At 43.0% G+C, this 15,545-nt stretch overlaps 1 pseudogene; it reads right to left on the bottom strand.

The window, feature by feature from the left end:
• Window positions 1-7,693: 7,693 nt before the first annotated feature.
• On the bottom strand, window positions 7,694-8,624 carry LOC138990973 (26S proteasome non-ATPase regulatory subunit 5 pseudogene; annotated as a pseudogene).
• Between the last annotated feature and the right edge of the window lie 6,921 nt (window positions 8,625-15,545).

Consider the following 15,545-nt stretch of genomic DNA (forward strand, 5'->3'; position numbering starts at 1 on the left):
TGCTCTAGATCCTGGAAGCCACAATGCCGAGCTCACATACTGCAACTTCTGAAGCCCGTGAGCCTGTGCCCCACAAGAGGAGCCACTGCAGTGAGAAGCCCGCACACCACTAGTTATAGCTCACGCTCACCAAAACTAGAGAAAAGCCCACACATGAAGACGCAACTCAGCCAACAATAAATAAAATCGTTTTCCTTAAAAATGCATATCTGACAAAGAATCTGTACTCGAATTGTCCAAGAACGCTAGAGCAAACAAGCCCATTCATAATTGGTAATGATTGAAATAGACACCCGGCCACTGAGGGTATACTGATAGTAAACTATCATACAAAACACTCAAGATACTGCTGGCATGCACGCAGAGCCCCCTTTAGAAGACAGTCTGACAGTTTTTTTTTCAGTAACCACATGGGACAAGCATTGAATTCTATACATGACATGTGGTGGAAGCCAGGTATCTTACCATTGGAATGGGAAGTTACAGATAAACAAAAGGAAAGGTTACAATATCCATGTCCTGGTGGATCCGGTGAGAGACATCATCACAAATTACCTTTAACTGAATATGTTCAAAGGTAAGCTGGACTATATATATATATATATCCATGTATTGTCAGCTGAGCATATTTAGCTCCTACATGTATGTTTTAAATATCATTCTCTAATAAAAGGGAACAGGAAACGTCCCTGATGGCCCGGTGGTAAATGTCATGCGAGTTTATGTTCCTCGGTTCTTTGTCTCATCCCAACAAAGATTTGGAGCGACGGACATTAAAGCCCTTGTCACATCACAGCTCTCTGGTCTTGGACAAACCATGTTATAGCTCTTAGGCAAATCAGTGTTACAGCTCTATTTTATTTAGAAGATAGCAGAAGAATCCATCCTCAAAGTGTGAGGGCATGCCAACCCAAAGACTCAAAGAGAAGAGAGTGGAGGAGCGCACGGGCGGGGGGGGGCGAGAGAGAGAGAGAGAGAGAAAGATAGAGCGCACGCACGCGGGAGAGAAAGAGAGTGAGAAAGCACTTTGGCTCCTCCTTTTATATGTTTTTTCCTCCACCTGGGCCTGCCCTATGCAAACTGGGCTTAGCCAGGAGTGCTGTTTGTTCTACCTGAAGTCTTCACTCTGTTCCTTGGATCTTCCTTTGACCTTTCTTTGTTCTATTTTCATGGGCTTTTCCCTTCCTTGTCTTTTAGCCACTGCCATTTTGGACTCCTTTTTCCTATTCTACCTACCTAACATTCCCCCCTCAAGAGATAGGAGGCCCAATTCTTTGGGAATAGGGGCATAGAGGTCTTTCTGGCTACTTCCTGCTGAACTGGGACGGCAAGGGGTTTTGGGCCTCCCCCTCTTGCTAGTCTCAAGCCTTGGAGTCCTTATAGCGGTGTCCATCTAAGGGTGTGTGATATTTTCCGTGGTCGGCTGTAGTTTTATGTCTTTGTTGAACTGGCACTGCACGTTGTAGCTTGTTGACCTTGTGGCAAAGGCTTAGCCTCTATGGTCTCAAAATTGGAGACTACTGCATCCCCGGCTCTTCTTTTTCCATCCAAGACAAAGCTGCTTCCATCCGTGTACCAGATTTCCTCAGAATTGGTCAGGGGATATTCTGACAATCCCTCTCGGGGTTTTGCCCAGTGCTCCAAGGTTTCTAGACAAGAGTGAAAGGGGAGAGAGCCCCTGGGGGTAGGCAGGAGGGTGGCTGGGTTAAGAACCTCACAAGGGGATATAGTGAGGCTTGGATTTTCCATCAGCATTACTTGATATCTGAGGAGTCTTTGATCGGACATCCATAAATGGCCTCTCCCGTTTAGGAGTTGTTTTACTTTGTGGCTGGTAAAAATAGTTTGCCCCCAAAGGAGAGTTTTAAAGCATCTTCTATCATGATTGCAATAGCTGCAAGATTTCAAAGGCAGCGTGGGGCAGTCTCGGGCAGTTGGATGGAGCCTCTTGGATAAGTAAGCTACAGGCTGGGGCTCAGATCCCAACTTTTGAGTTAACACTCCCAAGGCTATTCCCTCTCTTTCATGGACATAATGTTCAGACGCTTTTTCTGGGTCTGACAACCTCAAGGCAGGTGCCTAAGTTAACGTCTGTTTTAGTGCAGCCTCTGCCTTCTTTTGAGGAACTCCCCCCATCAGTGGGATTGAATCATCTCATCCCTTTAAGCTTTCATATAAGGGCTGGGCAATTAAACCATAGTTGGGTGTCCAGATTCTACAATATCCAGTTAGCCCCAGGAAAGCTCCCAATTGTTTTCGAGTCATAGGGGAGGGCAACTGGAGGATTCCTTGTACCCGATCAGAGGACAGCCTCCTGGACCCGCGTGTAATCTGAACTCCCAGGTAAGTGACCTTTGTCTCAATCGTCTATGCCTTAGCACGGGAGACTTTATATCCCCTTTCTGCCAAGAAATTTAGAACCTGAATTGCATGTTGTTGGGCACTTTTCTCATCTGGAGAGCACATTAGTAGGTCATCTATGTATTGTAATATTTTCCCATTAGGTCCCAGGTCCAGATCTAGGAGATGCCAGCTAAAGGCCTGTCCAAACAGGTGGGGGCTATCTCTGAACCCCTGAGGTAATACTGTCCAAGTCATCTGTTGGTGTTTTTCTCCTGGGGCCTCCCACTCAAAGGCAAAAAGATATTGGGATTTTTTAGCCAGTGGTATGCAAAATATGCATCTTTATGCCAACACTATAAACCACTTGGCACTGGGTGGGATTTCTCCCAAGATTACATAGGGATTGGGTACTATGGGATAGAGGGGGACTACAGCTTGATTTATGATCCAGAGAGCTTGGACCATTCACCAGGTTCTGTCTTTTTCTTTTTTTTTTTTTTTTCAAATTTTATTTAAAAAAAAATCACATGCTCCCCATCCTGAACCCTCCTCCTCCCAACCTCCCCATACCATCCCCTGGGCCTTCCCAGCGCACCAGCCCCAAGCATCCAGCATCGTGCACTGAACCTGGACTGGCATCTCGTTTCATACATGACATTTCACATGTTTCAATGACATTCTCCCAAATCTTCCCACCCTCTCCCACAGAGTCCATAAGACTGTTCTATACATCAGTGTCTCTTTTGCTGTCTCGTACACAGGGTTATCGTTACCATCTTTCTAAATTCCATATACATGCGTTAGTATACTGTATTTATGTTTTTCCTTCTGGCTTACTTCACTCTGTATAATAGGCTCCAGTTTCATCCACCTCATTAGAACTGATTCAAATGTATTCTTTTTAATGGCTGAGTAATACTCCATTGTGTATATGTACCACAGCTTTCTTATCCATTCATCTGCTGATGGACATCTAGGTTGCTTCCATGTCCTGGCTATTATAAACAGTGCTTCGATGAACATTGGGGTACACGTGTCTCTTTCCCTTCTGGTTTCCTCAGTGTGTATGCCCAGCAGTGGGATTGCTGGATCATAAGGCAGTTCTATTTCCAGTTTTTAAGGAATCTCCACACTGTTCTCCATAGTGGCTGTACTAATTTGCATTCCCACCAACAGTGTAAGAGGGTTCCCTTTTCTCCACACCCTCTCAGCATTTATTATTTGTAGACTTTTGGATCGCAGCCATTCTGACTGGTGTGAAATGGTACCTCATAGTGGTTTTGATTTGCATTTCTCTGATAAAGTGATGTTGAACATCTTTTCAAGTGTTTGTTAGCCATCTGTATGTCTTCTTTGGAGAAATGTCTATTTAGATCTTTGGCCCATTTTTGATTGGGTCATTTATTTTCTGGAGTTGAGCTGTAGGAGCTGCTTGTATATTTTTGAGATTAGTTGTTTGTCGGTTTGCTTCATTTGCTATTATTTTCTCCCATTCTGAAGGCTGTCTTTTCACCTTGCTAATAGTTTCCTTTGATGTGCAGAAGCTTTTAAGTTTAATTAGGTCCCATTTGTTTATTTTTTGCTTTTATTTCCAATATTCTGGGAGGTGGGTCATAGAGGATCCTGCTGTGATGTATGTCAGAGAGTGTTTTGCCTATGTTCTCCTCTAGGAGTTTTATAGTTTCTGGTCTTATGTTGAGATCTTTAATCCATTTTGAGTTTATTTTTGTATATGGTGTTAGAAAGTGTTCTAGTTTCATTCTTTTACAAGTGGTTGACCAGATTTCCCAGCACCACTTGTTAAAGAGATTGTCTTTAATCCACTGTATATTCTTGCCTCCTTTGTCAAAGATAAGGTGTCCATATGTGCGTGGATTTATCTCTGGGCTTTCTATTTTGTTCCATTGATCTATATTTCTGTCTTTGTGCCAGTACCATACTGTCTTGATAACTGTGGCTTTGTAGTAGAGCCTGAAGTCAGGTAGGTTGATTCCTCCAGTTCCATTTTCTTTCTCAAGATCGCTTTGGCTATTCGAGGTTTTTGTATTTCCATACAAATTGTGAAATTATTTGTTCTAGCTCTGTGAAGAATACTGTTGGTAGCTTGATAGGGATTGCATTGAATCTATAAATTGCTTTGGGTAGTATACTCATTTTCACTATATTGATTCTTCCAATCCATGAACATGGTATATTTCTCCATCTATTAGTGTCCTCTTTGATTTCTTTCACCAGTGTTTTATAGTTTTTTCAATATATAGGTCTTTAGTTTCTTTAGGTAGATATATTCCTAAATTTTTATTCTCTTCGTTGCAATGGTGAATGGAATTGTTTCCTTAATTTCTCTTTCTGTTTCTCATTATTAGTGTATAGGAATGCAAGGGATTTCTGTGTGTTGATTTTATATCCTGCAACTTTACTATAATCATTGATTAGTTCTAGTAATTTTCTGGTGGAGTCTTTAGGGTTTTCTATGTAGAGGATCATGTCATCTGCAAATAGTGAGAGTTTTACTTCTTCTTTTTTCAATTTGGATTCCTTTTATTTCTTTTTCTGCTCTGATTGCTGTAGCCAAAACTTCCAAAACTATGTTGAATAGTAATGGTGAAAGTGGGCACCCTTGTTTTGTTCCTGACTTTAGAGAAATGCTTTCAATTTTTCACCATTGAGGATAATGTTTGCTGTGGGTTTGTCATATATAGCTTTTATTATGTTGAGGTATGTTCCTTCTATTCCTGCTTTCTGGAGAGTTTTATCATAAATGGGTGTTGAATTTTGTCAAAGGCTTTCTCTGCATCTATTGAGATAATCATATGGTTTTTGTTTTTCAATTTGTTAATGTGGTGTATTACATTGATTGATTTGCGGATATTGAAGAATCCTTGCATCCCTGGGATAAAGCCCACTTGGTCATGGTGTATGATCTTTTTAATGTGTTGTTGGATTCTGATTGCTAGAATTTTGTTTTTAGGATTTTTGCATCTATGTTCATCAGTGATATTGGCCTATAGTTTTCTTTTTTTGTGGCATCTTTGTCAGGTTTTGGTATTAGGGTGATGGTGGCCTCATAGAATGAGTTTGGAAGTTTACCTTCCTCTGCAATTTTCTGGAAGAGTTTGAGCAGGATAGGTGTTAGCTCTTCTCTAAATTTTTGGTAGAATTCAGCTGTGAAGCCGTCTGGACCTGGGCTTTTGTTTGCTGGAAGATTTTTGATTACAGTTTCAATTTCCATGCTTGTGATGGGTCTGTTAAGGTTTTCTATTTCTTCCTGGTCGAGTTTTGGAAAGTTGTACTTTTCTAAGAATTTGTCCATTTCTTCCTCGTTGTCCATTTTATTGGCATATAATTGTTGATAATAGTCTCTTATGATCCTTTGTATTTCTATATTGTCTGTTGTGATCTCTCCACTGTCATTTCTAATTTTATTGATTTGATTTTTCTCCCTTTGTTTCTTGATGAGTCTGGCTAATGGTTTGTCAATTTTATTTATCCTTTCAAAGAACCAGCTTTTGGCTTTGTTGATTTTTGCTATGGTCTCTTTTGTTTCTTTTGCATTTATTTCTGCTCTAATTTTTAAGATTTCTTTCCTTCTACTAACCCTGGGGTTCTTCATTTCTTCCTTTTCTAGTTGTTTGAGGTGTAGAGTTAGGTTATTTATTTGACTTTTTTCTTGTTTCTTGAGGTGTGCCTGTATTGCTATGAACTTTTCCCTTAGGACTGCTTTTACTGTGTCCCACAGGTTTTGGGTTGTTGTGTTTTCATTTTCATTCGTTTCTATGCAAATTTTGATTTCTTTTTGATTTCTTCTGTGATTTGTTGGTTATTCAGCAGCGTGTTGTTCAGCCTCCATATGTTGGAATTTTTAATAGTTTTTCTCCTGTAATTGAGATCTAATCTTACTGCATTGTGGTCAGAAAAGATGCTTGGAATGATTTCTATTTTTTTGAATTTACCAAGGCTAGCTTTATGGCCCAGGATGTGATCTATCCTGGAGAAGGTTCCATGTGCGCTTGAGAAAAAGTGAAATTCATTGTTTTGGGATGAAATGTCCTATAGATATCAATTAGGTCTAACTGGTCTATTGTATCGTTTAAAGTTTGTGTTTCCTTATTAATTTTCTGTTTAGTTGATCTATCCATAGGTGTGAGTGGGGTATTAAAGTCTCCCACTATTATTGTGTTATTGTTAATTTCTCCTTTCATACTTGTTAGCATTTGTCTTACATACTGCGATGCTCCGTGTTGGGTGCATATATATTTATAATTGTTATATCTTCTTCTTGGATTGATCCTTTGATCATTATGTAGTGACCTTCTTTGTCTCTTTTCACAGCCTTTGTTTTAAAGTCTATTTTATCTGATATGAGTATTGCTACTCCTGCTTTCTTTTGGTCCCTATTTGCATGGAAAATCTTTTTCCAGCCCTTCACTTTCAGTCTGTATGTGTCCCCTGTTTTGAGGTGGGTCTCCTGTAGACAACATATGTAGGGTCTTGTTTTTGTATCCATTCAGCCAGTCTTTGTCTTTTGGTTGGGGCATTCAACCCATTTACGTTTAAGGTAATTACTGATAAGTATGATCCCGTTGCCATTTACTTTATTGTTTGGGGTTCAATTTATACACCATTTTTGTGTTTCCTGTCTAGAGAATATCCTTTAGTATTTGTTGTAGAGCTGGTTTGGTGGTGCAGAATTCTCTCAGCTTTTGCTTATCTGAGAAGCTTTTGATTTCTCCTTCATACTTGAATGAAATCCTTGCTGGGTACAATAATCTGGGCTGTAGGTTATTTTCTTTCATCATTTTAAGTATGTCTTGCCATTCCCTCCTGGCTTGAAGAGTTTCTATTGAAAGATCAGCTGTTATCCTTATGGGAATTCCCTTGTGTGTTATTTGTTGTTTTTCCCTTGCTGCTTTTAATATTTGTTCTTTGTGTTTGATCTTTGTTAATTTGAGTAATATGTGTCTTGGGGTGTTTCGCCTTGGGTTTATCCTGTTTGGGATTCTCTGGGTTTCTTGGACTTGGGTGATTATTTCCTTCCCCAGTTTAGGGAAGTTTTCAACTATTATCTCCTCAAGTATTTTCTCATGGTCTTTCTTTTTGTCTTCTTCTTCTGGAACCCTATGATTCGAATGTTGTAGCGTTTAATATTGTCCTGGAGGTCTCTGAGATTGTCCTCATTTCTTTTAATTCGTTTTCTTTTATTCTCTCTGATTCATTTATTTCTACCATTCTATCTTCTAATTCACTAATCCTATCTTCTGCCTCTGTTATTCTACTATTTGTTGCCTCCAGAGTGTTTTTAATTTCATTTATTGCATTATTCATTGTATATTGACTCTTTTTATTTCTTCTAGGTCCTTGTTAAACCTTTCTTGCATCTTCTAAAGACCTTTTCCATAAAGATAGGATAACGCTCACAGATCTGTTGAGGACTATCCATTATGGCCAGGTTTCCAAAGAACTTCACAAACCCTGGCAAATAGAAGCTAGAGAAAGGGTCTGCATCTGCCCCAACAATTATGTTAGAAATCTGATCAATGACTCCTTCTTGAGCAAGGTACTGTCGTCCATGATGAGTACAGGCCAGCGATGTCACCATTTCTATACAGGTGGCTCTGACCAGCACATCCTCACCAGTCAGTTCTCGGAGGAGCTGGGTTACCAACCCACTGGTGGTACAGCAGTTCAGAGACTCTGGTGACACAGAAGAGATCTCCACAATCAGCTCATACACTCTATACCGAACAATGTCATTTGTTTTCATGACACTTTTCAAATCATCCAGCAGATTACTTTCAAATAAAGCCTCCAGTCCAGCTTGGGTCAGTGATATTCTTGACAGGGATTTAATGGCCGTTTTAGCTACTGACAGATTCTCTCCACCAATACAATAAACAATTTGTTTCAGTAATTCAGCATTATTTAGAATCTCAGTAACAGCATCAGAATTTTCAACAATCCTTCCAACCTGGGACAGAGTGAGGATTTTACAGAATCATTAGGTGAGTCAGTCCTCTCTGCAGGTCAACCCTGAGGTTCCGGGCCACATGAACGGGCTCCAAAGCTTGCAGCAATCTCTCCAGAATGGATACACACAAAGTAGTCTGTTCCCGATGGTTCTCGTTGAGGAGGGAGAAGAGCGGACCAAGGCGCAGTTCCGCCGCTTGTTCGCGGAGCTCGCTGGCGGCACCGACTGCAGCAGCGACTGCAGAGCGCAGCTCCTCCAGCGGCGCCTCCAGCCGCGAAACCTCCCTCAGCAGCGCCAGCGCCTGGGCCGCCATGATGCCCCCTCCCGCCAGGGTTCGCCAGTCAGCCCGCCCGCTCTCCTGGTTCGCGGGCGCTTCTTCGAGCCTCGCGAGATCTGCCCTCTTTTTCTTTACTGAGAGGATTGGGGTGTTACATGGCAAACTGGTGGGGACCAATAGCCCACAAGGAATTTATTTATTAAAGGCTGTAGTCCCTCCTGAGCCTCTTTTGAGAGGATATTGTTTCCGGTTAGGAAACTGAGTGGGATCTCGGAGGACAATGATGACTGGTTCAGCTTGGTAGGCTCGTCCAGGAATCTCCTGGTCCCACACCTGGGGGTTAAATTTGTCTTCTCATAGTTTTTGGCCCCTCTCTATTGAATGTATAATGGGTTCTTCAGTAGGAACCAGGAGCTGTAGAGCTCTAGGGGCTGAAAAACTTCCCATCACAAGGGTGGTTCCCAGTTTAGTGAGTATCTCTCTTCCCAATAAGGGAGTAGGACACTCAGGGACCACCAGAAACTGGTGGGAAAATATTTGTCCATCCCAGCAACAAAGAAGTGCTCGGGTGAATCTTTTAGTAGTTGTTTTTCCTGTAGCACCCAAAAATGACGGTGTCCCGAGAATTGGATCCCTGGGCAGCTCGAGCCATGACAACCTCCTGAGACCCCCTGGGACTAGAGGATCCCCGAGCAGGTTGACGCATGACAACCTTTCGAGGACCAGATCCCTAGGCAGGTCAAGGCATGATGACCTCCTGGGACCCCTGGACTGGAGTTGGGCATCCCCAAGATCTCCAGTGTGACCAGTATTGCGTAGGATTACAGGGTCGGATATTATAGAGTACTTCCCTCCCAAGGCCAGCTAATTTCTGGTTGTCTCTCCAGAAGATTGTAGAGGCAACCTTGTGGGTCTGGATGGGGCTCAGGAAAAGAGCATGAAACAGGAGAGATGGGGGCAGAGCACAACCTTTGAAAGAATGACAAAACACAAGGGTATAATGTAAACCAATTAAAATCAATTAGGTCCAAAAGATGACAAGTCAAATTCAAGTAAACCTTAATCCCCAATCTATAAGCCAACAGACACACCCAGAGGTGGCAGGACAGCTCCAAGGCACGGTCAATAGAGGGAGGAGTGGGTAGTTCCCCAAAGGCTGGGATGATCCTCCCACTCATTAGCATATGAATTCCACCCCCTCACAAAACGTAGCCAGGCCTAATTACATGCCCCAGCCCTTGCTCTCAGCAATGGTTCACACCCTCAACAGTGGCTTCTCTCTGGATCCTAACAAATCCACCTCTTATCATTTTGTCTCTCAATGAATTTTTGCAATGAGACATTAGAGCCTGAGTTTCATTAGTTTTGGCCATCCTTGAGTCCCAGGAGAGAGCTGAAGGACAGGAAGAAAAAGCAGTAGGAAAAACGTGCCAAGGAATCGCTTTCATAGCCCACCGGAAAATTTGCTAAATATCTGACCGGTGCCACAGTTTCACTGGTCTGATCCTTGGCACAGAGAAGAGAAAAGACAGAAAAACCCCCACTGACTTGTGTAACAGCTACTGGGGCTCAGCAGATAGCACCTTTGGGAAATGCTGAGGAGTAGCCTCTCCAGAGTCCCTAATTGTGCCCCCTGCTGCCCGCCTGTTCACGGGAGGTTCAAGGAAACAATAAACGGGAGATTGTAAACGTCCCTCCAGCTATAGGATTGAGGACCGATTACCTTAACCTGAGGTCTTCTGGAATCTGACTGGGCTGCATGAGCTTTCTGGTGAGTTCGTTTTTCACTGTCCTGGTTTCCAGCACGATGGGCCTTCCCCCGTGCTGGGTTTCTTTGCCTTCCGCTTCTAGCGGGGGAGCTTCACTGAGTTGGGGTCCTGCTGTGCTTGGCCTCTTTCGGGCGGAGGTTGTTTCAGCCAGGTTAAACCCGAGTCACAGCACCATAGATGTCACGCAAGTGTATGTTCCTCAGTTCTTTGTCTCGTCACAACAAAGATTTGGAGCGATGGACATTAAAGCCCTTGGTGCGTCACAGCTCTTGGCTCTTGGACAAACCGTGTTATAGTTCTTAGGCAAATCAGTGTTACAGCTCTATTTTATTTAGAAGATAGCAGGAGAATCCATCCTCGAAGCGTGAGGGCATGCCAACCCAAAGACTCGAATAGAAGAGAGTGGAGGAGCACGCAGGGGAGGGAGAGAGTGAGAGAGTGAGGGAGAGAGTGAGAGAGAGAGAAAGAGCATACACACGTGGGAGAGAAAGAGCGAGAAAGGACTTTGGCTCCTCCTTTTATATGTTTGTTCCTCCACCTGGGCCTGCCCTATGCAAATTGGGCTTAGCCAGGAGTGCTGTTTGTTCTACCTGAGGTCTTCACTCTGGTCCTCGGACCTTCCTTTGTTCTATTTTCGTGGGCTTTTCCCTTCCTTGTCTTTTAGCCACCACATTTTGGACTCCTTTTCCCTATTCTACCTACTTAACAGTAAAGAATCTGCCTACCAATGCAGGGAACACGGGTTCAATCCCTGGTCCTAGAAGATTCCACATGCCCAGGGGCAACTAAGCCCCCGAACAACTATTGAAGTTTGCATGCTCCAGAGCCCAAGTTCTGCAACCAGAGAAAGCACTGCAATGAGAAGCCATGGCAGGCCAACTAGAGGACAGCCTCTGCTCACTACACCTAGACAAACTAGCAATACAGACCCAGCATAGTCAAAAGTAATTCACGGCTACTAGAGGGCAGCCTCCGCTCACTACAACTAGACAGACTAGCAATAAAGACCCAGCACAGTCAAAAGTAATTCACGGCCACTAGAGGGCAGCCTCCGCTCACTACAACTAGACAGACTAGCAATAAAGACCCAGCACAGTCAAAAGTAATTCACGGCCACTAGAGGGCAGCCTCTGCTCACTACAACTAGACAGACTAGCAATAAAGACCCAGCACAGTCAAAAATAATTTAATGTTAAAAAAAAAAAAAAAAAAAAAAAAAAAAGGACAGTTCTTTGAAGAAATGACCGAGACTAGGGGTGAGACTGTAAATATATGAGCCAGGGTAATCTTAAATTATGAGAAAGTAAAAAAAGTAAAGACAACTATCAAGCTGTCCAAACTGATAAAAATGAATGATTACACAGTTTTATCTGTATATACTAGCAAATAACAATCTGAAAGGAAATTTGTGAACATGAATAAAATACTTTGCCATGGATGTAATGAGGATGACAAGACTGGCACATTGGAAATTATACATGATGGCTGAAAATACCCTAAATACATGTACAGATATTCCATAGCGATGCAAAGACTTAAGTTGGCAATACCATGGAATGCATCTTCAATCTGAAATGAAGATTCAATATGAATTATAAAAGGCTGAAAGGTTGTTGCTAAACCACCAACGATGCCAATATTCTTGGCCTCCAGAGGAGAAGAGTTCAATCCAGGGCCAGTGACGAAGCTTGATCGCTCAGAGGTTTTGTGTTATAAAGTTTTATAAAACTACAAAAGAGATAGAGAAAGCTGCTGACGTAGACATCAGAAGGGGGAAGAAAGAGTATCCCCTGCTAGCCTTTAGCCAGATGTTATACAGCCACTAGCAGTCTGCTAATGAAAGAAAGACAATGTCTCAGAGAATGGCACCAGGCTCCTCACCCGCAACATGCATTGAGATAACATTGGCAGCAGGTGAGTCATCCCAGGCCATAAAATGATTGACATGAATCTTGAAGAAAGGCAGATTTCCAAGCAAATATATAGTTTCATTAACATAGATTAGGAGAACAAGGTAAAACACACTGGTTTGTCGAGTCAGTTCTGAGCCTTTAGGGGGAACCAACCTGAAGACAGAGTCTTGGGTAAATACATAGTACATTAACATAGCTTAAGACAAACATTTCCATAAGAAAAGTGCATTGCTTAGCTCAAGGTTTGACAAAAGTTAAATTCAGGTGGAGCCAGGAGTCGTCATGGCAACACAATTTTCAGAGCTACCTCCTTTTAAATTTGTATCGAGATGGAGAAAAATTGCAACACTAGTTTCTTTCCTCCTGTCTCTTAGTGAAGTGAAGTCGCTCAGTCGTGTCCGACTCTTAGTGACCTAATGGACTGCAGCCTACCAGGCTCCTCCGTCCATGGGATTTTCCAGGCAAGAGTACTGGAGTGGGTTGCCATTGCCTTTTACGTGATATTAAGTATAAAATTCATCTAATCATTTCACTGCTGCTAAGTTGCTTCAGTCGTGTCCGACTCTGTGCAACCCCATAGAAGGCAGACCACCAGGCTCCCCTGTCCCTGGGATTCTCCAGGCAAGAACACTGGAGTGGGTTGCCATTTCCTTCTCCAATGCATGAAAGTGAAAAGTGAAAGTGACGACGCTCAGTCGTATCCAACTCTTAGTGATCCCTTGGACTGCAGCCTACCAGGCTCCTCTGTCCATGGGATTTCCCAGGCAAGAGTACTGGAGTGGGTTGCCATTGCCTTCTCTTAAGAGAGAGATTAAAAAAAAATGTCTGACACTTGCAGCCTATTTTCTGTCTGGAGACCCCTGGCCTTCCTGCCTGTAACCCTCTCCAGGCCTGTAGGAAGCAATACACAAGCTGACCCTAACATACACATGGAATGACAAGGGACTCCAAGGAGCCAAAACAATCACGTGAGTCTGCAGTTCAAATGTCCTTTGGTATGCTGTGCTAAGTCGCTTCAGTCACGTCTGACTGTCAGAGCCTGCCAGGCTCCTCTGTCCATGGGAATTTTCCAGGCAAGAATACTGGAGTGGGTTGCCGTGCCCTCCTCCAGGGGATCTTCCCAATCCAGGGATCGAATTCCTGCATTGGTAGATAGGTTATTTACCACTAGCACCACCTGGGGCAAAAGTGCCTAAATGGAGATCAGGGAAACCCAGTTAGGAGAACGGACTCAGAGACAAGGAAGTGAGGGAAGGAGATTCTTAGCCACATTCAGAGAAGCCCTGCAGGTAGTTCTGCAGGTGGAAGAGGAGGAGGAAGCAGGCTGGAGCTGTGTAGAAGATGAAAGAGGGAACTAAAGCAGGGGCCCCCAACCTCTAGGATCTAATGCCTGATGATCTGAGGTGGAGCTGATCAAATAATAGAAATAAGTGTTCGGTCACTCAGCCATGTCCAACCCTTTGTGACCCTATGGACTGTAGCCCACAAGACTCCGCAGTCCATTGAATTCTTCAGGCAAGAATACTGGAGTGGGCTGTCATTTCCTTCTCCAGGAGATTTTCCCGACCCAGGGATTGAACCTGGGTCTCCTGCAATGCAGGTAGACTACCGACTGAGCCACCAGGGAACAGAAAGAGTGCACAATAAATGGACTGCACTTGAAACATCCCAAAACCTTCCCCCACCCTGCCTGTCAAAAAAAATGTCTTCCAAAAAAACTCCCGAGGTCAAGGAAGGAACTTCAAGTGTACTCAGCTGTCCCAGGTTGCTGGCTTAGGGAGATGCTGAAGCAGGGGTGTCCCAAGAGGTAGACCCTCCCTTGTGTGGGGTCCTCAACAGACCTCCAATGGCCTTGGTGATGATGGGAGAGATTTGTTTCACTTTTTGTTTTAATATCCTTGTGGGGTAAACATAAAACTTAGCAATTGTTACAGCCTTCCTAAGAAAAAGTTTTCTATCTTTACTGATCCATGAAGTACCAACTATGATGATCACTGTTCTAATATACCTCATGGTGTTGCTGACACTATGGATATAATTCCTCAGATTCTTCTGATGGGACCAAGGTCTCACTTCCCTCCAGAGGGACAATCCAAGCTTTTTATCAGCTGATCTGCCCCTGATATCAGAGTCAATTTGAGCATTATTTGGTCTATAATTTAGGCATGAAACTATGACTACATAAAGGAAAGATGACTTTTTGATGCAGGATGGCCATGATATTCCTTGGATTTCAGAGAAAATTGGTTAAAATAAAACTTTTTTTTTTTGGAAACTGCAAAGCTGGTTCTTTTAGCATTTGCAATTGAAAACCTCTAGGTTGTAAGGTCAGTTTTCATTCCAGTCCCAAAAAAAGGCAATGACAAAGAATGTTCAAACTGCCTCACAGTTGCACTCATCTCACACGCTAGTAAAGTAATGCTCAAAATTCTCCAAGCCAGGCTTCAACAATACGTGAACCGTGAACTTCCAGATGTTCAAGCTGGATTTAGAAAAGGCAGAGGAACCACAGATCAAATTGCCAACATCCACTGGATCAAGGAAAAAGCAAGAGAGTTGCAGAGAAACATCTATTTCTGCTTTATTGACTATGCCAAAGCCTTTGACTGTGTGGATCACAATAAAGTGGGGAAAATTCTGAAAGAGATGGGAATATCACACCACCTGACCTGCCTCTTGAGAAATCTGTATTCAGGTCAGGAAGCAAACAGTTAGAACTGGACATGGAACAACAGACTGGTTCCAAATAGGAAAAGGAATATGTCAAGGCTGTATATTGTCACCCTGCTTATTTAACTTATATGCAGAGTACATCATGAGAAACACTGGGTTGGATGAAGCACAAGCTGGAATCAAGATTGCCAGGAGAAATATCAATAACCTCAGATATGCAGATGACACCACCCTTATGGCAGAAAGGGAAGAACTAAAGAGCCTCTTGATGAAAGTGAAAGAGGAGAGTGTAAGAGCTACCTTAAAGCTCAACATTCAGAAAACTAAGATCATGGCATCTGGCCTCATCACTTCATGGCAAATAGATGGGAAAACAGTGGAAACAGCGGCAGACTTTATTTTGGGGGCTCAGAAATCACTGCAGATGGTGACTGCAGCCATGAAATTAAAAGAGGCTTGCTACTGCTGCTGCTAAGTCACTTCAGTCGTGTCTGACTCTGTGCGACCCCATAGACGGCAGCCCACCAGGCTCCCCTGTCCCTGGGATTCTCCAGACAAGAACACTGGAGTGGGTTGCCATGTCCTTCTCCAATGCATGAAAG

The sequence above is a fragment of the Bos mutus genome, chromosome 15, assembly GCF_027580195.1.
Source record: "Bos mutus isolate GX-2022 chromosome 15, NWIPB_WYAK_1.1, whole genome shotgun sequence".
NCBI classification, from domain to species: Eukaryota; Metazoa; Chordata; class Mammalia; order Artiodactyla; family Bovidae; genus Bos; species Bos mutus.